At 41.5% G+C, this 26,626-nt stretch overlaps 1 long non-coding RNA gene across 1 annotated transcript; it reads left to right on the plus strand.

The window, feature by feature from the left end:
• Positions 1-7,280: 7,280 nt before the first annotated feature.
• On the plus strand, positions 7,281-21,927 carry LOC117528201. The gene is made up of 3 exons (XR_004565696.1): positions 7,281-8,438; positions 8,941-9,096; positions 21,369-21,927. It is a non-coding gene; the product is annotated as an uncharacterized LOC117528201 (long non-coding RNA).
• The last annotated feature ends 4,699 nt before the right edge of the window (positions 21,928-26,626 follow it).

Below are 26,626 nucleotides of genomic sequence, written 5' to 3' on the forward strand. Positions count from 1 at the left end.
TCCCCTTGGGTTCAAAACACAAAAAGATGCAGCCCAGTCTCACGCTGTTTTTTTTTTAAATCGTTCTCCAGTCATGAAATGATTCAAATTTTTGTGATGTCTTTTGTTTTTAAAATTCACTATTACTAACCCTACTCCTACGGAATGAATTAGAATGAATTTGTGCTGCTGTGAAGAAAATTTTGCACTTTTCGTGATAATATGAAAAGCCATTAGATTAATGTACAGTAGTGTTCAGAATTATAGTAGTGCTATGTGACTAAAAAGATTAATCCAGGTTTTGAGTATATTTCTTATTGTTACATGGGAAACAAGGTACCAGTAGATTCAGTAGATTCTCACAAATCCAACAAGACCAAGCATTCATGATATGCACACTCTTAAGGCTATGAAATTGGGCTATTAGTTAAAAAAAAAAAGTAGAAAAGGGGGTGTTCACAATAATAGTAGCATCTGCTGTTGACGCTATAAACTCAAAACTATTATGTTCAAACTACTTTTTTAACAATCCTGTGAATCACTAAACTAGTATTTAGTTGTATAACCACAGTTTTTCATGATTTCTTCACATCTGCGAGGCATTAATTTTGTTGGTTTGGAACCAAGATTTTGCTGGTTTACTAGTGTGCTTGGGGTCATTGTCTTGTTGAAACACCCATTTCAAGGGCATGTCCTCTTCAGCATAAGGCAACATGACCTCTTCAAGTATTTTGACTGATCCAAACTGATCCATGATACCTGGTATGCGATATATAGGCCCAACACCATAGTAGGAGAAACATGCCCATATCATGATGCTTGCACCACCATGCTTCACTGTCTTCACTGTGAACTGTGGCTTGAATTCAGAGTTTGGGGGTCGTCTCACAAACTGCGGCCCTTGGACCCAAAAAGAACAATTTTACTCTCATCAGTCCACAAAATATTCCTCCATTTCTCTTTAGGCCAGTTGATGTGTTCTTTGGCAAATTGTAACCTCTTCTGCACATGTCTTTTATTTAACAGAGGGACTTTGCGGGGGATTCTTGCAAATAAATTAACTTCACACAGGCGTCTTCTAACTGTCACAGCACTTACAGGTAACTCCAGACTGTCTTTGATCATCCTGAAGCTGATCAATGGGTGAGCCTTTGCCATTCTGGTTATTCTTCTATCCATTTTCATGGTTGTTTTCCGTTTTCTTCCACGCGTCTCTGTTTTTTTTTTTTTTGTCCATTTTAAAGTATTGGAGATCATTGTAGATGAGCAGCCTATAATTTTTTGCACCTGCATATAAGTTTTCCCCTCTCCAATCAACTTTTTAATCAAACTACGCTGTTCTTCTGAACAATGTCTTGAACGTCCCATTTTCCTCAGGCTTTCAAAGAGAAAAGCATGTTCAACAGGTGCTGGCTTCATCCTTAAATAGGGGACACCTGATTCACACCTGTTTGTTCCACAAAACTGACAAACTCACTGACTGAATGCCACACTACTATTATTGTGAACACCCCCTTTTCTACTTTTTTTTACTAACAGCCCAATTTCATAGCCTTAAGAGTGTGCATATCATGAATGCTTGGTCTTGTTGGATTTGTGAGAATCTACTGAATCTACTGGTACCTTGTTTCCCATGTAACAATAAGAAATATACTCAAAACCTGGATTAATCTTTTTAGTCACAGAGCACTACTATTATTCTGAACACTACTGTATATTTCGTGCTGCAGAATCACGACAATCCGTGAGATGCAAAGAACGGTGCCCAAAACATAGCAGAGACATCAGATAGAATTCCCATCATCCTTGGCATCTGTGTTTTGAGAAATTTTTTTTTTTTTTTGGATCCATGTCGGAAAGCAGGTCAGAATTTAAATAGCTGAAAATAGAACATCTGGCTGGTCCTTGTCAGTCAGCAGTGTGTAATGAAATATGGAAATTGGGGTGCTCTTCAAAGAGATGTGGGGCCTCTCGGTGCCGTCCCGGGTCTCCAGCAGGCCTCTTGACAGCCCCGGCGGAGCCCCGCCCCTCGGAAACATGTGCTACATTTCCAGGTGCCGCCAGCGCAGCCCAGTCCGTCGCTTGTGCCAGCTCATTAGTGCTCACAGCCTGGCGGAGCTGGCAGCTGGCATCATTAAACTTCAAACCGGTTTTCGACCCGGAGTGCCGCCGTGGGGAGAGACCGCCCGCTCATCCGCTTGCCAACAGCTGATTAGAGCCACACTGACACCAGCAACCAGGCTCCATCCACCAGCTCCCCAAACGGCTCATCCACACTCCATCAACCGTACCGCACACAACACGTCCACACGCTGCACCACAAGCGATCCAAGAAAGCCGAGCCGCACGCCGCACAAGCTATCCAAACAATACAACAACCTATTAGGAGAAGCCTGCCAGACTGTCCAACGGGAATCCTTGTCTAAATGAGAACAGTTTCATTTCTGATCTGTGTGAAGGAGAGCAAAAATTTATTTGGAAGCCATAACATAGCATCACATTCATGCTCATATGTTAGAGTGTGTGTGTGTGTGTGTGTGTTTGTGTGTGGCAAATTGTCGTGATCTAAGAGTGTCTATCAATGAAGTGATATGAACAGAAAATCAGTGTAACAGATACAGTTACATCAATGCCATCTAATACATCAAATTGATCGAAATGTACTTTGAACAGGTTGATTGGTCAAATTTTAATTCTTCCACATCTTCAAACTCTTGTTACAGTGCAAAGGTCAGGGCTAGCCTGTCGCGAGACCGGCCAACGGAATATTCAGTTTTGCAAAAACTCAACATGCCAGATAGTGGTCATGCACCATTATTACAGTTTTTCCTCAGTTGCTAAAACAGTAATGCTCAGTTGCTTGAACCCACTGATCGAATCAGTCACTCTTACCAGTTTAGACACAACTTGCCAACACATTTTCATTGTGATGCACCTGTGTTGCATAATGGTGAGTGAGCACAGGTGGAAAAGTCAAACACAGTTAAAGTGCTGGTGTCACCAGTTGAACACAACAACTCAAAACAGATCACACGTGTGTCAAATGATGTGAAGGAACATCTATAAGCCAGTTCAGAGAGCACTGGTTTGTGAGGCATGACAGTGGGTAGAAATCACATCACAGCCGTCTCCTCTCTCCTCTGGTGTTCCCCAAGGCTCTGTCCTTGGTCTCATCCTTTTCATTATCTTTCTTCTTTCCCTCTGTAATATATTTCGGAAACATAATATTCAATTTCATTGCTACGTGGACGACACCCAGCTCTACCTTTCCACAACCTCACCCCTCCGTACCTCATCGAACTTCTTCACACACACACCCGGCCGCACCATCAGATCATCATCTTCGCTCAGCCTCACCATTCCCCCTGCCCGCTTGACCATCATGGGATTTAGAGCTTTCAGTCGCTCTGCCCCCCACCTTTGAAGCTCCCTTCCACCGGATATCCGTAACATTGACTCTCTGGCTATTTTCAAATCATGTTTTAAAACCCACCTGTTCAAAAAGCCTATTCACCATGAGCTCCATTCATTCACTGCATAACTTTTGTCTTGTTTTAAATTGTTATATAATTTATTTTAACTGGTAAATGTCCTTTTAAGTTTTTAATTCTATTTATTTATTTTTTTTATGGTTATGCTTTTATATCTGCTTATTTCTGATGTCCTTGGGTTTTTTGAAAGGTGCCTATAAATGGAATGTATTATTATTATTAAATCTGAGAGGAGGAGTTGGTGTGAGAGGTGGCCGCGGTGCTCGAGGTGGTCAGCAAAGACAAAGAACAGTAATATCTGATTAAATCAGAGCTACTGTGATTGACCATGTTCTTGTCCACAGTATGAGCCTGAGGGAGGACGGACAAAGGGTCCAACCAAACATCAGTAGATTCACTGTTTCCACCAGAATCCCAAGATTTAGAGAAGAGAACAAGTCATGACCTTTTCTGACATTATAGTATGTAAATGACAGGAATTACTGTATGACTATACTATATACTGTACCACAGTATACTGTAAGTAAATACATGTTTCAGTACATCACTGTGCCAATGTACTGTAGTATTGTAATGGAGGGTCAGTCTAGCTGTTTGTAGTATTCCATGTATATTTTTGTACTTTATTTTTACGTAGGCTTACTGTATACACGGACTAAATGCACAGGATTTCTGTTATTTGTACTTTCTTTGCTAAACGCATGTTTTTTTTGTTTTGTAACATGCATTTAGCCCACAGTGAACAATAACCATTTATTTCTCCAGTTTCATGTCCTGAGTGTTGTATTTTCTATTTTTCTATGCTGCTCAGTCGGGTTTTTAATTTTGATCGACTCGGGGGACGATTTGACAACATAGTTCAGTTTTGAGCACAGATTGAGCTGTTTTAAGGTGAAACTTTGGTTTTGCAAGAAGAGTCTGTGGTTTTGTGATTGTAGCTTGAAAATTTGGTTTTGTGTTCACAGTTTAGAGAAAAAAGAGCAGCTTTAGAGAAATGTGTCTTAGCAATTTAGAAAAACTGTAATGCTACACTAACAGATGGCGTCTTCTGTGCTGCAGTTTCTCTGAGAATTTTTTTTGACTCACTGTCAAAGACTAATCAGAGATTATGTTCTGTCTGAGCATTTATTGATCACATCACCTGATCATACAGACACAGAGAAGGAGGATTAGAACAACAAGACAAAGAGGAGGAGGAAGAAGAAAAACAGGTGAAGAAGAAGAGGAGCAGGGAGAAGAAAAAGAAAGGAGGAAGAAGTGGAAGGAGAAGAGGAAGAAGAGGAGGAGGAAGAAGAAGAAGAAGAAGAGGAGGAGGAAGAAGAAGAAGAAGAGGAGGAAGAAGAAGAAGGAGAGGAGGAAGAAGAAGAAGGAGAGGAGGAGGAGGAGGAGGAGGAAGAAGAAGGAGAGGAGGAAGAAGAAGAGGAGGAGGAAGAAGAAGAAGAAGTAGAGGAGGAAAAAGAAGAGGAGGAGGAAGAAGAAGAGGAGGAGGAAGAAGAAGAAGGAGAGGAGGAGGAGCAGGAGGAGGAGGAAGAAGAAGTAGAGGAGGAAGAAGAAGAGGAGGAGGAAGAAGAAGTAGAGGAGGAAGAAGAAGAGGAGGAGGAAGAAGAAGGAGAGGAGGAGGAGGAGGAAGAAGAAGGAGAGGAGGAAGAAGAAGAAGAAGGAGAAGTAGAGGAGGAAAAAGAAGAGGAGGAGGAAGAAGAAGAAGAAGGAGAGGAGGAGGAGGAAGAAGAAGTAGAGGAGGAAGAAGAAGAGGAGGAGGAAGAAGAAGAAGAAGGAGAGGAGGAGGAGGAAGAAGAAGTAGAGGAGGAAGAAGAAGAGGAGGAGGAAGAAGAAGAGGAGGAGGAAGAAGAAGAGGAGGAGGAAGAAGAAGGAGAGGAGGAGGAAGAAGAAGAAGAGGAGGAAGAAGAAGGAGAGGAGGAAGAAGAAGAAGAAGGAGAGGAGGAGGAAGAAGTAGAGGAGGAAAAAGAAGAGGAGGAGGAAGAAGAAGGAGAGGAGGAGGAGCAGGAGGAGGAGGAAGAAGTAGAGGAGGAAGAAGAAGTAGAGGAGGAGGAGCAGGAGGAGGAGGAAGAAGAAGTAGAGGAGGAAGAAGAAGTAGAGGAGGAAGAAGAAGAGGAGGAGGAAGACAAGAAGAAGGAGAGGAGGAGGAAGAAGAAGAAGAGGAGGAGGAAGAAGAAGAAGAGGAGGAGGAAGAAGAAGAAGAAGAGGAGGAGGAAGAAGAAGAAGAAGTAGAGGAGGAAGAAGAAGAGGAGGAGGAAGACAAAGAAGAAGGAGAGGAGGAGGAGGAGGAAGAAGAAGAAGAGGAGGAGGAAGAAGAAGAAGAAGTAGAGGAGGAAGAAGAAGAAGAAGAGGAGGAGGAAGAAGAAGAAGAAGAGGAGGAGGAAGAAGAAGAAGAAGTAGAGGAGGAAGAAGAAGAGGAGGAGGAGGAGGAGGAAGAAGGAGGAGGAAGAAGAAGAGGAGGAGGAAGAAGAAGAAGGAGAGGAGGAAGAAGAAGAAGGAGAGGAGGAAGAAGAAGAAGAAGAAGGAGGAGGAGGAGGAGGAGGAAGAAGAAGGAGAGGAGGAAGAAGAAGAGGAGGAGGAAGAAGAAGAAGAAGTAGAGGAGGAAAAAGAAGAGGAGGAGGAAGAAGAAGAAGGAGAGGAGGAGGAGCAGGAGGAGGAGGAAGAAGAAGTAGAGGAGGAAGAAGAAGAGGAGGAGGAAGAAGAAGTAGAGGAGGAAGAAGAAGAGGAGGAGGAAGAAGAAGGAGAGGAGGAGGAGGAGGAAGAAGAAGGAGAGGAGGAAGAAGAAGAAGAAGGAGAAGTAGAGGAGGAAAAAGAAGAGGAGGAGGAAGAAGAAGAAGAAGAAGAAGGAGAGGAGGAGGAGGAAGAAGAAGATGTGGAAGAAGGAGAGGAGGAAGAAGTAAGAAAAAAGAAGGAAGTTGAAGAAGACAGAAGTAGAAGAGGAGGAGGAGGAGGAGGAAGAAGAAAAAAGGCAAAGAAGAAGAGGAGCAGGGAGAAGAAAAAGAAAGGAGGATGAAGAAGAAGTAGAAGTGGAAGAAGGAGAGGAGGAAGAAGTAAGAAAAAAGAAGGAAGTAGAAGAAGAAAGAGGAAGAAAAGGAGGAAGAAGCAGAAAAAGGCAAAGAAGAAGAGCAGGGAGAAAAAAGAAAGGAGGACGAAGAAGAAGTGGAAGAAGAGAAGGAGCAGTTAGAAGAAGAAGAGGAAAAAGAATATGTAGAAAAATAAGAGGAGGAAAAAGAAGAAGCAGAAGAAGAATAAGAGGAGGAAGAAGAAGAAGTGGAGGAAGAGGAGGAGGAGGAAGAAGAAGAAGTGGAAGAGGAGGAAGAAAAAAGATGATGAAGAAGAGGAGGAGGAGCAGGGAGAAGAAAAAGAAAGGAAGAAGTGGAAGAGGAAGAGGAGGAAGAAGAATAATAATAGGAGGAATAAGAAGAGGAGGAAGAAGTGGAAGAAGAAGAGGAAGAGGAGGAATAAGAAAAAAGGCAAAGAGGGGGAGCAGGGAGAAGTAAAAGAAAGAAGGAAGAAGTGGAAGAGGAGGAGGAAGAGGAGGAGAAAGAAGAGGAAAAAGAAGAAGAGGAAAAAGAAGTAGAAGAAGAACAGGAGGAAGAAGAAGTGGAGGAAGAAGTGTAAGAAGAGGAGGAGGAAGAAGAAGTAAGAAAAAAGAACAAAGAGGAAGAAGAAAGGGGAAGAAGAAGAGGAGGAGGAGGAAGATGATGAAGAGGAGGAATAAGAAGAGGAGGAGGAGGAAGAAGTGGAAGAGGAGGAGGAGGAAGAGGAGGAAGAAGAAGAGGAGGAAAAAGAAGTAGAAGAGAAAAAAGAAGAAGGAGCAGAAGAAGAGGAGGAGGAAGAAGAGGAGGATGGTGGTGGTAGTAGTAGTAGTAGTAGTAGTAGTAGTAGTATTGCCCTGTAAATAGTAACTATGTCTGCATCAGCTTTGCCAAAAGATTATTCTGGCTTTCAAAGCTGGTTAGAACCATATTTTTCCATTTTTCCAAACATGGCCGAATATGTGCCACGTGATTTTACTTTGATGACTCGAAGTTTACCTTTGATTAAATAACGTTGTTCAACAGCAGCCAATTTGTGAGGTTTAATCTCAGCATCGAGTGAGCGAAGCAAGTCAACACCAAATGCACATGTATCCTGTCAAAGTGCCCTCAGGCAAGATGCTGCAGCGCCCGGACTGTGATTGAATATCAGCATGGAACAGGACTGAAGAGAGTTTAATCACCTCTGGCAACTGTGCTCATTTCATGGTCTCATCTGTCAGAACTCTTTGACATGAATGTGCCGTCAGGTCTTTTGGCTTCAGGTGAAAAAGAAGGCAGCGGGCTGCAGAGCTTACTTATCGTGCTCCAAATTTACAAAATAATCCATTTCTGTTGAATCACAACATCTAAGAGTAGGTAGATCAGTGGATAAGGAGCCAGTCTGCCAAGCTGTAGACCTGGGTTTGAATCCCGCTAATGCTACCTGTCTGTGTCCTTGGACAAGCCACTTTATTTACATTGTCTCAGTGCACCCAGCTGTAAATGGGTACTGGTCACACCTGCCTAGTAACCTCCATTGGAGTGGTGTCCCGTCCAGGGGAAGTCAGACTCTCATCCACTTGATGCTACAGAATCAGGACATATGTACCAGCACCAACAGACTTCAGATGTCGGGGGCTGCCTTTGTCTGCCATTGTCCTCTCCCTGTCTGTCCTTTTGTGTGTTGTTTGTCTGTTTTCCCTCCAGGTGGTGTGCTGCAGAACCGAGGAACACCTGAGATTCATCAACTCCTCGCACCTGTGATTCATGAGCTCCTGATCATGAGCGGGCTACTTAAATCCCAGCATTGAGCTCAGTCCTTGTCAGATTTGACTGATGCTTCCATGCTTCGATGAGCTACCGCGACCTCGTCATTGAGCTCTGTCTTCTGAGAGATTTCCCTGAGACGCCTTCAGCGTGAATTCTGAGCTTCTCGCAGCTTCTCTCAAAGGTATTTCCCGTAATAGCGTACTCTGATCTTTGGTGTTCCCAGACGCCTTCCTGTGCAGCTTCCATGCTGCAGCATCTCCTGGGTTCCACGCCACTACATGCAACTATTACGTCATGTTAGGAAGTCGCAGCTGTGCCGCTGTTCATCTGCAGTCAGCCTCAGTGTGTGCTGCTCTGCTCCAGTCAGCTAAGTTCCTGTCATCTCTGAGTTTGTGAGATTCCACCTCTCATTCAGCTCCTGTCAGTGACTTTGTCTGTTTATTCCCAATAACTGCATACAGAACTACTAAGATTTTCCAAGTCATTTCTGAAGCCAAGTTCCAGCTAAATTAAACTGCGTCATAAGACGTGCTGCAGCTTAATTGCACTGCTAACCTCTGAACGATTCCTGAACTGTGAGCATTCCTGCATTAAACCTTCGCGCAAACTCTGAACATTCTCTTGTTAAATGCTTCCAGTGTTACGAGTGCATTCACTCACCTTTGTACTACTCATCTCCTCAGAACATTCCTCCGTCCTCGGCTATGTGCGGCCACTTGGCTCTGGTTCCTGTCCTGTCCTGGATTTCAACCCACTCTCTAACTCTCAAACCTGGTTCTGTTTGCACTGCAGCTCCCGGCTTTCCACCACTTCAAGTGGGCCCTGTCTTGGCTCTGCAGGTACCATCACCAGCTTCAGCATCTTTATTCCTTTGTTACTCATTATTGTAAATAAATTGTTCACACCTGTTCTCATCATTGCTCCCAGCATTTGAGTCCATCGCCTGACCGGTCCGGTCCCATCTGGACCTCTAACCATAACATCAGAGCCTATACAGGGCTAGTAAATTATTATTTTAAGTGAGTGGTTTAGTAATTGGTCTTGAGAATCCACAACAAGTTACTGGACATCATCGTCAGCCAATACATCGATCCTCCGAGTGCTTTAAGGAGTGTTGGCAGAATCTCTGACTTTCTACCAGTAATTTCTGGTGTTCATCAGGGGTGTGTTCTGGAACCTGCACTGTTCACTACTTGCATGGACTAATAAAGTACCTCTCTAAAACAATAAAAGCTGTCATCTTGTATCTCTACAAATTAAAAGGGGATATCACGATGACAAACAGATTTCATGAACACTGAAGCAGATAGTAGAGAAGCTTGAATCTTCAACTGGACTGGGTTGCTTGACGCGAGGACGTTTCGCTTCAAATCGCAGAAGCTTCCTCAGCTAAAATTCTTGCTCTGGTAGTTTGACTTCTGGGCGTCCGTCCCATCATTAGGAGGGACAGCTGCCCTGTCATTAGGAGGGTGCTAACTAGAGCACAATAGGTGCTAATTAGAGCTATTGTTTAGTCACTAGCCTATAGCAGTCAGCCTCTCGGTAGGAGGGGTCTGGTTAGGTTTAAAACTCCAGCTTTTGTGGCTTCTGTTTATTCTTCTCTACAAGAGTCAAGACAGAAGTCAGACAGAAAGTTATGATGTTATATTCTCGTCAAAAACATACCCGGAGTAGTGTTTTGTTTTATTTTGCACATACATACTCGTACATCACCGACACACCACAAAGAGATTTCCATCAGGTTTAGATGCCTACAGCAACGATCTCAACCACTGACAACATATTACAGCAAGAGTCCACAAAAGTATTTTAAAGGCCTGACGAAAGTGTAATATGTTATATTTAATAAGATATTTTCATGAAAAAGACACAAATGTGGAGTTTAGTGCATTTTATTTTTTTCTTGTGTAAAAACACAGATGTGGTTTGACCAAAACAAATTATCATTAAACTTAAATAAAACAGGGATGAAGTGGAGGTTTAAGAGTCACTAGGTGTTCACAGGAAACATCCATCCATCTTCTACCGCTTAGTCCAATTAAGGGTCGCGGGGGGCTGGAGCCTATCCCAGCAGGAAACACTTATTTCTATATTTATTTATGTTCATTGTTAGTTGGTTTAATCTTTTCTGTTTTGGTTTATCAGATTCTTTTTGTCCGTTTCTCTAAAACTGTATTGTGGCATTATTAGTTATAATTACTATTATTGTTGTTGTTGCTATTATTATCATTATTGATATATAAATAAAAATAAATGAATAAAATATTACAATTTGTAATACATTTGACTCTTTTACGACAACAAACGCTGAGCCATGAATTATTATACAGAAAACAAAATGTGCTGACAGCTACAACAGCTTAATGCTAACTTTAACATTGAAATCGCCATAGACATGCTAACGCGTTAGCATCTGTCCCGTTTTTAAGTTATAAAATACATCTATCAACTGTTTCAGAAGACCATAACAGGTCAGATTAACATAAAAAGGTAAATATTACTCAGACATATGCTATTTGGGGTTTTATTGGGGAAAAATTAAGACTAAGTGAAATAAAACACTGAATCAACAAAGCACCAAGTGCTTCGATCTGCGAATCACTACTTCGATTGGTTCAAGGTTCAAAGCAAAGCCGCGCTGCAGAAACAGTTGATTTATATGGAAGAAACAAACATTTGCAGTAAAACAAAGTTATTTAACAACTAATTCATGACTAAATTAGTTGACAACTATTTTAATAATTGATTAAATTGATTAGTTGTTTCAGCACGACTAAACACCTCTTTTTTCTGTGAGATCCCGTTTGGGGTGTGTGTGTGTGTGTGTGTGTGTGTGGCAGCGTGCCACCTTTGCGCCTGGACTAAACCATTGTACAACTGTGCAGGGGTGGAAGGGCCCTCAGAGATCTTTCAATATTATTGTTAGAGCAGAATTATGTTTTGCAACATTTATACATTCATTCTAATTATATTCTTTTACAACATTGTATGGACATTAATAACATGCGACACAAAAATGTATTTAATGCCAGTTTTTTGTGGGGCCCCCCCATGCTCTGGGCCCTGGGTACATAGTACCCTTTACCCCCCCCCCCCCCCTGGCCGACGCCCCTGGCCATGACACAACTCAACATGACACATGAAAGAAGAATGCAACACACAAATCCATGAATAGTTATCTTTGGATTATAATACATTATAGACAGTCCTGCTTATCCAAGATGGCTTCCAAGATGGCCACCAAAATAGGGGTTTTTCCACTTAAACACAAATGATTTCTGTCATCATTAAGTCTATTGTTTGTTCCTACTATGTCTTTTAATGATAAGGGTCTATTGGTGGCCATTTTGGACGCCATTTTGAATCTTAAATGTTGTGTAAAGGTGTTTTAATGAAAAAACCCTATTTTGACGGCCATCTTGGATAACTGGCTTGAGGCCAGTTTTTATTTTTGGGAACATCCTGATTGTGTTTTGGGGCCATCTAAAACAGTTGGTTTGGTTTGGTTTAGTCTGGGGGGGGGGGGGGGGGGTGCAAAGGTAGTGGTCGTAGCTCCCCTAGTGCAACAAGGACCAGGTAACAGGTACTATGTACCAGGTTTGGCCAATCATAGTCTGAAAAAAGCAGGTAGAGTCACGTTGAGCAGGTACTATGCAGTGGAAAGCGACATAAGGTGACAATTAGATGTCTTTGGTACTAGGTCTGTTTGGAGTGTCATTGGTACACTCAAAAACTGACTCATTGGACTGGACTTCCTTTTAATAAATATATGTAGTCCCAACTAAATGTATTTAAATTTTCTTGCATAGATGTGCTTTATTTGAGTTGGGGCAACATATATTTATTAGATGGAAATACTGCACATAACTGAATCCAATGAGTCATTTTTTTGACAGTACCGCTGCAATTACTTTGTTTGAAATGATACTCCTTATCAAAGGAGTATCATGTGCATTATAAACAGATGTCAGCTACAACATTTTGGCCATTTGCATCATTTGTGGGGTCATGGCTTACTTGTAGTTCCTAGGGTTTGTAAGAGTAGAATGGGAGGCAGAGCCTTCAGCTTTCAGGCTCCTCTCCTGTGGAACCAGCTCCCAATTCAGATCAGGGAGACAGACACCCTCTCTACTTTTAAGATTAGGCTTAAAACTTTCCTTTTTGCTAAAGCTTATAGTTAGGGCTGGATCGGGTGACCCTGAACCATCCCTTAGTTATGCTGCTATAGACGTAGACTGCTGGGGGGTTCCCATGATGCACTGAGTGTTTCTTTCTCTTTTTGCTCTGTATGCACCACTCTGCATTTAATCATTAGTGATTGATCTCTGCTCCCCTCCACAGCATGTCTTTTTCCTGGTTCTCTCCCTCAGCCCCAACCAGTCCCAGCAGAAGACTGCCCCTCCCTGAGCCTGGTTCTGCTGGAGGTTTCTTCCTGTTAAAAGGGAGTTTTTCCTTCCCACTGTTGCCAAGTGCTTGCTCACAGGGGGTCGTTTTGACCGTTGGGGTTTTTCTGTAATTATTGTATGGCTTTTGCCTTACAATATAAAGCGCCTTGGGGCAACTGTTTGTTGTGATTTGGCGCTATATAAATAAAATTGATTTGATTTGATGATCAATCACGTAGGTGCCTCGGTGTTAAGGATCCCTACAGCCAGAATAAGACCAAGGGGACGCCCACAATTCACCAGACTGTGAAAGTTAGATGGTAGGTTTTGAGAGGTTGGGATAGACTGGTTGTCTTTCTGGGTGATGGTCATCTAGGATTAAAAGTAGTTCCATAGTGTTGTGGATGTGGAAATGTGTAGACCTGACCTGACCTTAATGCACTTACTCGTGCTTATATTTCCCATTTCATATCTGTATGAATCAGTTTGCTTATTATGATTGGTCCATTCCTAATTTAATATACAATGTCACCAGAACTTAAAAATCTACTTTTATTAACTTCATACAAGAGGACAAAATAGTCTAATAATCACGTTTTCTCATAAGAGTAAACTTAACAAAATGTATGTCTCTCTGAGGTACAGTCACCCCGTAACGTTCTCCTGATGTGTTTTTATCTCCACACACATTACCTCCAAATAGACTGTTGGCCATTTTTGCCTTCAATTCAACAGATCAAACAAGTTTTATTTGCACTCAATCAGGCTTGTGCTTGGCACAGCACCCACATCTTGCCAAATCCCAGCGATGCACATGAACACCGGTCCCAGCGGAACCACAATCCGGTTTGAGCACCATGATCATCCTTCTGTTTCCTCACATCTGTCTTTTTTTTTCTTCTTCTCCATGGCTGGGCATGAGCAGAAACATGGTAATTTAGGCTGTAATTGAGTCATGAATGATAATGGCTTGATTATTTGGTGAAAATTGCTCTCTTTAGATTTGTTTCATGTTCGGTGATAATTGAGAAGCTTTGTCTCTCTGGATCATATCACACAGTTGGACTGAGTAACTTTGCACTTCCTCCTTTTTTATCCACTGCTGAAGTCTTTGGGTCGGTAACCGGCTCCTTTTGTGTGTCGTTTCCAGCTCATTTTCATTAAATCTCACACCGTGAACACACACCAGCCTCCCATGATGCTAAAGAGGTGTGGACAAATGTTTGCATTTGGGCTCCAGGTCCTTAAATCATCCTCATTGTCTTCCCAAAGGAGCCTCCGTCTGGCCTGGATGCTAAAACAAGTGTGTTGTTTAAATTTCAGTATCTAACGTGGAAGAGAGGCCGATTCTTGCAGCACTGAAGCTTTCGGTACAGCCATAACTTTAGTTCTGATGAACAGAGAATCCATTAATGTGCACTAAAGTCACCTCCGAGAGCAGCACGGACTACTGGGAGGACAAACAGCCCAGTTATTTTTGTGCTGGAGAGAAAACTTCAAACATAATTCGATCCACTGCTCATCAGTGCAGTTCTGCTAAAAAACAGCACAGTGATGACTTACTGAGAGCGGATTTATTACAGTGGACAGCATATATAACATTTACCGTGAGAATGGAAGCATATATGAGGTCTGTTAGAAAAGTATCCGACCTTTTTATTTTTTTCAAAAACCATATGGATTTGAATCACATGTGATTGCATCAGCCAAGCTTGAACCTTTGTGCACACGCATGAGTTTTTTCACGCCTGTCGGTTGCATCATTCACCTGTGAGCAGGCTTTGAGTGAGGTGTGGTCCACCCCTCTCGGTGGATTTTTATTGCAAATAAAATGTCTGAATGATTTGGAGCTTTGCTGCATCAATTTTTTTCCAGAAACTGTGAGAGACCTCCAGGTGGACACCATTCGGAAAATTCAGATGGCTTTCAGGGACGATTTTATGGGGATTACACAGATTAAGGAGTGATCCAGATGGTTTAAAGACTGCCCACAACTGCTGAGAGCGCGGCGCGCTCCCAGCCCCCATCGACAGGCTGACATCCCGCTGGAACAACCAGATCATTTCCAACGTGAAGGCTTTGTTGATCTGGGACCTCGTCTGACTTTCACAAAAAGGCTGAAGATGTGGACATCAGCACTTTTTCGGTACATTCCACCATTACAGGAGTTTTTTTCATGGAAAGAAAAGCGGAGGGACGCGCCACGGAGCCGTTCATTACGCGGGACAAAACCACCTCAGTGTTGGTCTCACAGGACGGCTTAAAGGTGGATTTCAGACGGCTGTCGGTTGCTTATCAGTCGTGTGATTATCCGATTGTGATTGTGCATGAGCTGGACCTGCCCCAACATGTCCTGGAAGGCTTCATCACGGCGCAGCTCCACCGCGATGCGCGGAATTCCTCCGCACGTCTGTCTCAGTGTGCCGTTCATTTCTAAAGTGGACGCTGTCTTGATCCGGTATGTCGTCTGACTAGCACAGGAATTGTGAAAAGAGTGGACATCAGCATTTTTTCGGCACATTGAGACAGACGTGCGGAGGAATTCCGCGCGTCACGGTGGAGCTGCATGGCGGATGCAGCCAGATCTGCATTGGCAGTTGGCACAAGTTTCATGCCGGATGCCTTTCCTGAAGCAACTCCAGTTTTACCTGGAGAAATAGACACAGCCGCTGGTGTTCCGAAGAGGTCTCCTATCCAAGTACTAACGAGATCCTACACTGCTTAGCTTCTGAGATCTGACGGGATCAGGCTGACACAGAGCAGACCGGCTGCACCACCAGATGACCTGTTGTACACAATACACATCTGAGGCCATGGTTCTTAGCAGGAAACCAATGGATTGCCTACTCCAGGTAGGGAATGAGGTTTTGTCCCAAGTGAAGGAGTTCAAGTACCTCGGGGTCTTGCTTACGAGTGTGGGGACAATGGAGAATGTGATTGGCTGGAGAATCGGTGCAGCAGGGGCGGTATTGCATTCGCTCTACTGTACTGTTGCCAAAAGGCGAATCTCTCGATCTACTGGTCAATCTTCATTCCTACTCTCACCTATGGTCATGAGAGTTGGATCATGACCAAACAGACTAGAATGTGGGTACAAGTGGTTGAAATGGGCTTCCTCAGGAGAGTGGCTGGTGTCTCCTTTAGAGATAAGGTGATAAGCTCAGTCATCTGCGGGGAGCTCAGAGTAGATTCGCTGCTCCTTTGGATTGAAAAGAGCCAGCTGAGGTGGTTTGGGCATCTGGTAAGGATGCCCGCTGAGTGTCTCCCTAGGGAGGTGGTTCAGGCACGTCCAGCAGGGAGGACACCCTGGTTCTTCCATTTAAGTTTCTTACCAGAAGGTAGAGGAGACCTGTGCGTGGGGATTCTGTTAACAGCCACTATAATCATCACCATCATCAACATTATCAGCATCATCGTCATCATTATCATATCACCATTTATGTGCCTTCATTGTGTGGCAATGTGAAAAAAAGATGAGTAAATTTAGTTTGGATGCAGGTAATCTACTGTACCTACTGGGTTATAGTCGCCCATTTCAAGAGTGTTATTGGTACCACTAAATGTTAAGTGTAGAATTTAAAGTATATTCATAAACAAATGCAAGCAAATGGTCAAATTGCTCAAGAAATTGTCCAAAATTTTTGCATAACAACTAAACGCTTTCATGTTGTGACAAAACCAAACACACAGACATACATGTACACTCAATACAATTATGGCCATACTTGATGAAATTCCAGTAAATTATCACTTTTACAGCCAGCATTCTTTAGATAAACCAAGGGATGGGCATGTGAACATTGACAAGTCACTGTGTAGTCTTGGAGTCCATTTACATCAATCATTTAGAAATATGGTACAGTATGTGCTGTCTGGAGGAGGAACTTCTCAAAAATGCAGTGCCTTGCAGATTTCAGACTGTATAATATCGGGTGTGAAGTTGCAATTACCATTTCACATTTGATGGAATTGATGAATTTTCACATTTGATTGATTACCCCGCTGTTGGAGCGACACTGCCTCGACGGTAAGCCTCGCCGACTGAATTATCCACAGAAAAATAAAACTCCTTTTTAACAGCTCCGCTAACATGTCGCTGGTAAAGCTCAATTCGCGACCGTATAACCAGCATGAACATCCACAAAACATCAGACACAACAGGGTTATTACCTAATAGTAGGGATGCACCACCTCAGTATCTATAGGTTTATTTTTTGTTACACAGCTTAATATCTGTTTTAAAGACTTGGAGATCCAATGTTAGCTTGCTGAAAAGGTCTATGACATGACACCTTTAAATACATACTTTACACAGATTTTCAGAGGATTTTCTTGTGTACGAATGCATCGTGTCTTCAGAACTTCTAAAACGGTAAAAAACAACAACAAAAAAACTCCCACGCAAATTATTTAAACAAAATCAAGGCAGCGTCTCTACTTCTGGAGTTGGTCTAAGGACACCAGACTGTGGCTGTCCACTGCCCCTAGTGTCTGACTGTAATTAGGTTGGTTGCAGAGGACAAATGCTGTTGTGTGTATTCATCTATGTTCAGCTGTGGTTTACATTCAGTCATCATGTCATATATGATCATGGTAATTTTAGGCTTTTAGTGATGTCTTTGAGCTGTTCTTTAGCCAGGGTTTAATCATTGCACAGCATACATCATTAATGAGAAATTGCTCCAGGAGACCTTATCAACTTGTGTAAATGTAAAATACTCCTTCTTTGCTCTTTCTTAGACTTTCCCATTGTTCTGGGCATTGATCAGTCCAGCAAGTGCAATCACACCCATCCTTTTTCATGCTGGCAAAGAGAAACTAGTTGTAGTCGATAGGACTTGGCCATGACATGTTAAAAGACACTGTAGAACCTTCAGCACCACTTCTTAAAATATTTAAGTGAATGCATGTATATACTATATGCGAGCCTGTATGTACCATTTTGACACTGTGCGGATTAGAAAAGATCCAAGACTAGAGCGCCACGCTGGTAAAGCGCAAACCTCTGCAAACACTAGTTTCCAATTCCACAAATTTTTACCTTGGAAAAAATTTTCAAGGTAAAAGGTATCAGGAGGATATATTTTTCAATTCAATTTCAATTTATTTTCATTTATATTGCACCAAATCACAACAGAGTTGCCTCAAAGCTCTTCACACAGGTAAGGTCTAACCTTACCAACCCCCAGAGCAACAGTGGTAAGGAAAAACTCCCTCTGAGGAAGAAACCTCAAGCAGACCAGACTCAGAGGGGTGACCCTCTGCTTGGGCCATGATACAAACATAAATTACAGAACAATTCACAGAACAATTCACGGACGAATATACAAGAAATGCTATTGCCGCACAGGACAGGAGGACCGCCAACACGAATACAACTCCCATCTCTGGATGGAGCTGCACCTTAAACAGAGAGAAAAAACAGAATCAAGCATCAGAAAGACAAAAAAAAAAAAAAAAAAATACTGTATAATTTGTCAGCATTAAACAAGAAAAACAGAGAAATACTAAGGTGATTGCCGGCCACTAGCCCTAAACTTCCCTAGAAGACCCAGAATTTAGGTAAAGTTGAGGTCGCAGCACGCTCCAATTACTAATAAATGAATTAAAAGAGTAAAAAGCATAAAACAAAACTGTACCAGTATGCTAGCCATATGAAAGGGAAAATAAGTGCGTCTTAAGTCTGGACTTGAAAGTCTCCACAGAATCTGACTGGTTTATTGACGCAGGGAGATCATTCCACAGAACAGGGACACGATAAGAGAAAGCTCTGTGACCCGCAGACTTCTTATTCACCTTAGGGACACAAAGTAGTCCTGCACCCTGAGAACGTAAAGCCCGGGCTGGTACATAAGGTTTAATTAGGTCAGCTAGGTAGGGAGGTGCAAGTCCATGAATAATTTTATAGGTTAGTAGCAGAACCTTAAAATCTGATCTCACTGGGACAGGAAGCCAGTGAAGAGACGCCAAAATGGGTGTAATGTGGTCGAACTTTCTGCTTTGTGTCAAAAGTCTGCCTGCAGCATTTTGAACCAATTGGAGACCCCTAATGCTAGACTGTGGTAAACCAGAAAATAGAACATTGCAATAGTAGAATCTAGAAGAGATAAATGCATGGATCAGGGTCTCAGCATCAGCCATAGACAGGATGGGACGAATCTTTGCTATATTTCGCAGGTGGAAGAAAGCAATCCTAGTAATATTTCTAATGTGGAGGCCAAAGGACAACAAAGGATCAAAAATTACCCCAAGGTTCCTCACTTTGTCTCTACTTTTAAGATTAGGCTTAAAACTTTCCTTTTTGCTAAAGCTTATAGTTAGGGCTGGATCAGGTGACCCTGAACCATCCCTTAGTTATGCTACTATAGACTTAGACTGCTGGGGGGTTCCCATGATGCACTGAGTGTTTCTTTCTCTTTTTGCTCTGTATGCACCACTCTGCTTTTAATCATTAGTGATTGATCTCTGCTGTCTTCCACAGCATGTCTTTTTCTTGGTTCTCTCCCTCAGCCCCAACCAGTCCCAGCAGAAGACTGCCCCTCCCTGAGCCTGGTTCTGCTGGAGGTTTCTTCCTGTTAAAAGGGAGTTTTTCCTTCCCACTGTCGCCAAGTGCTTGCTCACAGGGGGTCGTTTTGACCGTTGGGGTTTTTCCGTAATTATTGTATGGCTTTCCCTTACAATATGAAGCGCCTTGGGGCAACTGTTTGTTGTGATTTGGCGCTATATAAATGAAATTGATTTGATTTGATTTGTCAGTGTGATGTATGACACACGAGCCGAGGCTGAGCGTTAACTGGTCAAATTGATGCCAATGTCTCACTGGACCAAGAACCATCATTTCAGTCTTATCAGAGTTTAAAAGTAGGAAGTTTCTAGACATCCAACTTCTCACTGCTGCAAGGCAATCTTCTAAGGATTTTATGTGAACGAGATTACCAGCAGTTATCAGCATGTCTAACTGAGTATCATCAGCATAGCAGTGAAAGGTAATCCCAAAACGCCGCAATATGTGCCCAAGGGGTGCTACATAAAGGGAGAAAAACAGGGGGCCTAAGACAGACCCCTGTGGAACCCCAAATTTCATGTCACTAAGTTTAGAGGTAGTGTTATTGTACAAAACACAGTGAGAACGACTGGTCAGGTATGACGTCAGCCATGCAAGGGCACTCCCAGTAATCCCAAAATGATTTTCCAGCCTATCAAGTAGAATATGATGATCCACTGTATCAAATGCAGCACTGAGATCTAACAGCAACAGAACCATAGTGGTGTCTGAATCCATTGTAAGCAGAAGATCATTCATCACTTTAGTGAGAGCCGTTTCTGTGGAATGGTATTTTCAAAAAGCAGACTGCAGTGGCTCAAAGAGATCAGTAAGATAGTCTATGAGCTGCTGTGACACCACTTTTTCCCATAATTTTAGAGAAAAATGATAGATTTGATATCGGCCGATAGTTTTTCAATACACTAGGGTCAAGATTAGGTTTCTTAAGTAATGGTTTAATCACTGCAGATTTGAAACATTTAGGAACAGATCCAGAAGTTAAAGAAAGATTAATGATTTCCAGCACAGTTGGCCCAAGTGTGGACCACAGGTCCTTAAACAGTTTTGTTGGTATAGGATCAAATAAACAGGTTGTGCTTTTTGTTGACATTACAAGTTTTGTCAGCATGCCTAGTGAGATACTGTCAAATTCTGTAAATCTAGGTAATACGTCAGTAGTGGCGCCCACATCAATAGCAGGGTGTAGTGGCTGGATTAAGGCATGCCGGGATAAGTTTAACCTGATGTCTTCTATTTTCTTCCCAAAGTAATCCAGGAAATCTTGTGCTGTAAAAGGAGAGCGAACTACAGGTGGTTGTCCATCCAAAAGTGTTGCCACTGTGTCGAACAAGAACTTTGAGTTATGCTTGTTTTTGTTGATCAAATCAGAGTAGTAAGTCTGCTTTGTAGCCAATAATGCATACTTATAGTCTAAGATAGCATCACGCCACGCAAGGTGAAATACTTCTAATTTTGAATGATGCCATTTCCGTTCTAGACCTCTTGCTTTATGCTTGCGGTCATGCAGATAATCATTGAACCAAGGCGACTGTGATTTGGGGGGCGTGATTTTAACACAGGTGGTGCAATCATGTCGAGTGTAGTTTTGAGCACTGAGTTTAAACTATCCACAAGTTTGTCTACTGACTGGGTATTTGACAAATGTGAAGCTAAGACATCAGGACTAAATTACATGGCTGCAAGCAAATGAAAAGTTTTTGACTGAACATTTTCCGTGAGTGGACAGACTGTGCGGCAAAGCCGCAAAGTCATCTATGGGGGTCCGGGGGCATGCCGAAATTTTGAAAAAATGGTGCAATTTGGTGCATTCTGAGTGCAATTTGGACAGTTTTCCTTTGCCTAAAACAGTGCTTTTTGACTCTTATCATACTGCAAAAAAATGACTAAAGTGTATTAATTTCATCACAATTTATTTACTATTTTGTATGAATGTATGTGTTCGTAATAAGTTACCATCCACAAATGGAATGACTGACTGCAATTCTACACAATTAATCAAATCCTAAGTGTGTCTTACAAAATAAATAAATTATTAGAACTGTTATTCTATTACCTGGTAAAATAAATAATACACTTAAAGACACTAAAAGACATGGTAAGTATTGCCAATGAAAAGTCTTTTTCCCCGTTGTTGAAGCTTATCTCTTCTTCTGCCATGTAGGGCAAATGAAGTTCCTTCAAGTGGTATCCCACTTCCTTGGTCATAAACTCCCACGCTTCTGGCAAGTACTGGTCATCAACCCTGTACATCTTCACCTCTCTCCAAAGACTTGGTGTGCGGATGGATGGCATGTGGCCGTAGACCTTCTCCACATTGAGTAGGTCCACGATACCTACATACTTCAGCACCTCAACCTGCAGTTCTACTGGCAGCAAGTCCATGGCTGTTATTAGATACAAAAAATGGAAGTCTATGGTGGCATTCTGCATTCCTGTTATCTGTGTGGCACTGCTGAGTTTTCTTTTTTAATGTTTTATTTAATTTGGAGATCACTTTTGGGGGGAAGTTGTAAATATATTTAGGTATTGTAAATTAACTGCAGTTGTATTTACTGTCAATTAAGCAACCACTGAAGATATGTGCACTGGGGTGGGATTTTTACTTCTTCCCACTCCCTTTTGAACTTTGTCATTTTTTGATTTGCTTCTTTTTTGATCTTGTTTATTTTTTCATATGAGTGTAGAGGTACAGAGAGTACAAAGAAGCTTTGTTCATTTGATTTGCTTATATTGTGAACTGCCATGATACTGGAATTGACAACTAAGTTCAAAATAAAAAAAAATAAAAAATTGATTGATTGAACCACCAGACAAACTGAATTTTAAATAAAGTCTTGTGAAATACTGTCACCACAATCCAGCACTTTCAAATGCCACAAGTTTTAATATAAATGATAAAAAAAAATCATAACCAATGAACACCTTTACAGTATTAGCATTTTATTTTACTTCAAAATATTTTATTTTACAAATTATATCTTGTCATTTTTGAATCGATTAAAGAGTAAAAACTTAATAAATCAATTGTAATTTTGCAGCCATGAAATTATATGCTGGTGGGCAGGCCTCATTTAGGTTTAAGCCAGGTTTCACATAACCCAATCATATCTAAGTGATGATCAATAATTAGATCATTGATCAACAATGATTTGGAGGACAGTGATCTTATGTTAATGAGACCCAGTCTAGGACCTCAGTGGGGTTGACAATTGAACTGTTTGGGTTTAGGGGTGGTTCCAGAGTAGCATATATAAGATGCCTAGAAGTAGGTTTAGGTTTGAGACATTCCCCACGCGTTGTAGGTAGCAGACACGAAATCTTTGCCATTGCTGGAACAACTACTGGGCCATCCTCAATTTCAACATCATCCAATATAGTAATGGGTATTAAGTTTGGAAAGCATATTCCTCTATGATTTTTATGGACACGACTACGGAAGCAGGCCACAGTCTCAACTTGTTGAAATTCCCTCCCTGGCAAATAAACTGCACTATCGCCATAGTGGATTTTCTGCACTAAATTCCCCACTAAGCTAATGGATTCCACACCCACATTTCTTGCCTATCAGGATATGAATTTTTCAGTAAAAATTTCAAAACTATATATGAAATATTATGGACTCCAGGCAGGTTTGTTTGTCACAAACAGACAAACAAACAGGAGCTACACATAAGCTCCTCCAACTTTGGTGGTGGTGGTAATAAATTCAAACAAGTGCACCCAATTCTTGTTTTTGAAGTCATTAATGATGTTTGCTGTACAATCACTCCATTCTGACAAAAGAACAGTTCAAAGACATCATTAAAAGCCCTAAATTCCCATGCCCATGATGAGTGTATGCAAACCTCTGACCACAACGGTACTGTGACAGTAATTCATCTTATTCATCTTCCTTTTCTTTCTTCTTGTTCTTCTTTTACTACTACTAGTACTACTACTAACTGGTAACAGTGAGGATGCTAATATTCATGTTGTCTGGTCTTAAATTGTTTTTAGACAAGGTGAATTTTGAGCATATTGGCAAAAAAGACTGTGATTCTCTTATTTAAATACTGAGGAATAAAGTTATCGTGGTGCAGAAGAAAATCCTTTTTATGATTTGAATCATAAAAATACAAAGAGACTCCAGCTTTAATGCAGCCACTATTTCATATTTCTATTTTTTCCCCCTACAAGAGCAGGAATGGGAAAGAATCCCACGTGAGGTGGATAAGGGTTGTTCCTCCATACTTACATTTTACTGAATGATTTACTGCCGTGCACAGAGAACAGATACATTTCTTCAGACAGGATTTTGTATATTGGGTTTTGTAATTTGCTCATTTCATTGAAATAAATAAGCAGGAGGTTAATAAGTGACCTGGTGGAACAAGTGGAGGGGGTTGAGTCGCCATAACAGGTCCTTAATGAGCGCTAAGAATCAGCCTGCATTGATTTGTTGCAGAACCAGTGACAAAAAGCTGGTCAAAACCACCCTGTGATGGACTTCAGGACTTTGGGGTTTTGACACGACCCAGTGACCATGTGACCCCGTGACCCCATGACTCACAAACCTATTATCACTCTATCACACATTCCAAATGATATGCATGTTGAAAGATGCTCCTCAGGGATAATGTTGTTTGACATTAATGTGTAGAAGAGAGACAGCTTGGCGTGGCTCCTGCTGGATGTTTTCCAACTCTCGGCTCTTACACAGAATGGACTGAAGAACGAGCCAGTTTACTTACACCAGCCGTACCTGTGTTCATAAATTCAATGCCGCATCGCTGACGGAGTCCTTGAGATGTCAGATTTTGTCTGAGAAGAAATGCCACCGTTGAGCCGGAACGCCACAGTGAAGGTGTAGTGATTACTGAAGTCCACATGGAGGCAGCAGAGCATCTGTAGGAGGGGAGGCGGCGGGGTGACCCCTTTCTGTAAGCAGTTGACCCTGGCACCCGTGGAGGTTTGGACACCGGGCACGGTCCCCATGTTCCCCTGGCGTGTCGCCTTCATGCCAGGGCAGCACAGACACAGACAGACTGAAGAAGCAGCGCTGGGATGGGAGCAGAACCTCCGGACTCCATCTGTCACTTTTCCCACAGCAGAGACGAGGGAGATGGGGACAGCCGGAAGCAGGTGGGCCCACCCCCAACCAGCTGGCACTGGAACCAGCATCTGCACACAGCCAAGACGACTTCTCTTTTCTCCTCATCATGACCGCTCAGACAGCTTGCTGCCTCCTCGTCCTTCCCTTGCTACCTTTTTTTCATTCTTCAGCTGTCCTTCCACCATTTACCGCTAACTACCTGGTGTTTGATCATCAGATTCTCCCCTAAGCCACGCCCACTCCACAGTGTTTTAGACATTAAGGATCACAAAATATGTGGCTATAACTATTGTATTTGGACAAAAAATGCTATCTTTGGAGTAAAAAAACAAACAAACAAACAAACAAAAAACCAGTAAGATACATTATATAGAGGAGATGGGGTCAAAGAACTACACCTCAACCAGCCACCGGGGGCAATAGAGCCATTTTTGAGTCTAATTTACAATTTAACAGTGTATGATTTATGTATGTATGATGAATATAAGATTTAAGTCATAAAAAGAATTTTCTTTGGCACCACTATAATTTTATTTAGCTGGGTGCCTTTAAATAGGGATTGATACTATGATGTTGCCAATATGATCAGAATTTGCATTGTGTAGAAAATATTAATAAATAGTCCCCTGAAGGGGAAAATTTCAAATGAACAGACGGCCTTGAACTGCTTTCAGTTGCGACCCAGACAGTCTATGATAGTGATAGATCATAGATCACATGAGGACTAACCCCCAACTTGCACATTGAATGCTGGGAAGCACACGGTGACAGCCAATCAGAGCAAAGATGCATGGTGACATCAGCTGGCTGCTCTTTCAAACAGAATAATCCAAGATGGTGGAAAGAACTTCAAAACATCTTATTTCTGTATGAGTCTAATATGTTTCTCATATATTCTGCATACATTACTGAGAAATAGACACTTCTAAATCTAAAAACACTGATTTTGAAACCAGATACCACGTCCAAAGTGGTTTACAAGACATCTTACAGATGTTAGCATGCACACCCTGTATACGTGCATCACGCGAGGTCAAAGGAAATGTCCAGTAATTTCAAAACCTCCTGAAGACAGAGTTTAATGGAAAATAAAATATTCTTGATGGAATCCCCCCCCCGGTAAATATGTTCTCTTCACTAAAATGAATTATAATTTTATTGTTGTTAACTGACATTATAATGCTTGGATTTCAGTAGAAACTAATTTTTTAGTGCAGCAGTTAACTGAAACGATCCTTCACCTGGTGGTACAAGCATCAGGTTTAGCATGACTGTTCTTCATAAATCAGTGTTTGAGAAAAACGTGTGGGCCACTTGAAAATCTAATATGGTGGCCAGGTAGGGGTCAATGTAGAATTACACAGTGGTCGAAATTTAAAAATGCTCCAATCATATTCAAAGCTACACCACATTATGTGTCTGATCACAAAGATTACAAAAAGGTATAGTTTGGACTATCTATGACTGAATGTTATGAAGTTATGGGGTAAAAAAACAGCAAGAATGGTGACAAAGATCAATTTCAGTTTGTACAGGGGTCAAAAGTTAAAGTTGCTCCAATTTTTGTAAAAGGTGGTGCAGATTATTGGTTGAACTAATAGGATTAATAAATGGAATAGTTTTGTCTGTGTTGAATGCTTGGTTTGCAAAGTAAATGTCAAACAATGTTGATGTACATTGGATTCTATGACGTGTGACATATGTTACCCTGTAACGTGATAACTAAGCATGACACATGGTGCAAACTATTCCTTATACTATTTGTCAGTTTTGTGAAATTTGAATGGCCGTACAGCTTTAATTACAGATGAGCCGAGCTGTCTTTGACATTAGAAGGTATTAATAACAACAGCAATACTACTACTACTACTACTAATAATAATAATAAATGGTTGTGTTTCATGGTCTGCTTTTTACAATAAACTAAAGTATTTTTCATTTGACCATTAACAGTATTGGTGATGTGAGGAATAAATAAACCATTGCTGACATTTGAAGTATCTCTATTATGTTCACATTTGCTGGGTATAGAACTTGGAATACAGTCTTACTCAGCATAAGTGACACCCATGTATTGTGAGAACAGAAATTAAAATATATTTTGTGTATAATTGTGTATCATCAAAATATTTAATAGCATGTCCAAAGTTATAGGTGTAATGTCTTTAATTGTTTACTTCATGTTGAAAATGAGTTATTATGTGGAAAATTGTAGCTGAAATTTCAGGACTTCTTTTTCAGTGATATTAAGAAATTTAAACCCTAATGATGTTCCACTGCATCCTGGTGAACTTCTCATTATATTTCTATTAATAAATCATATATTT

Source organism: Thalassophryne amazonica, chromosome 16, assembly GCF_902500255.1.
Source record: "Thalassophryne amazonica chromosome 16, fThaAma1.1, whole genome shotgun sequence".
Taxonomy (NCBI): Eukaryota; Metazoa; Chordata; class Actinopteri; order Batrachoidiformes; family Batrachoididae; genus Thalassophryne; species Thalassophryne amazonica.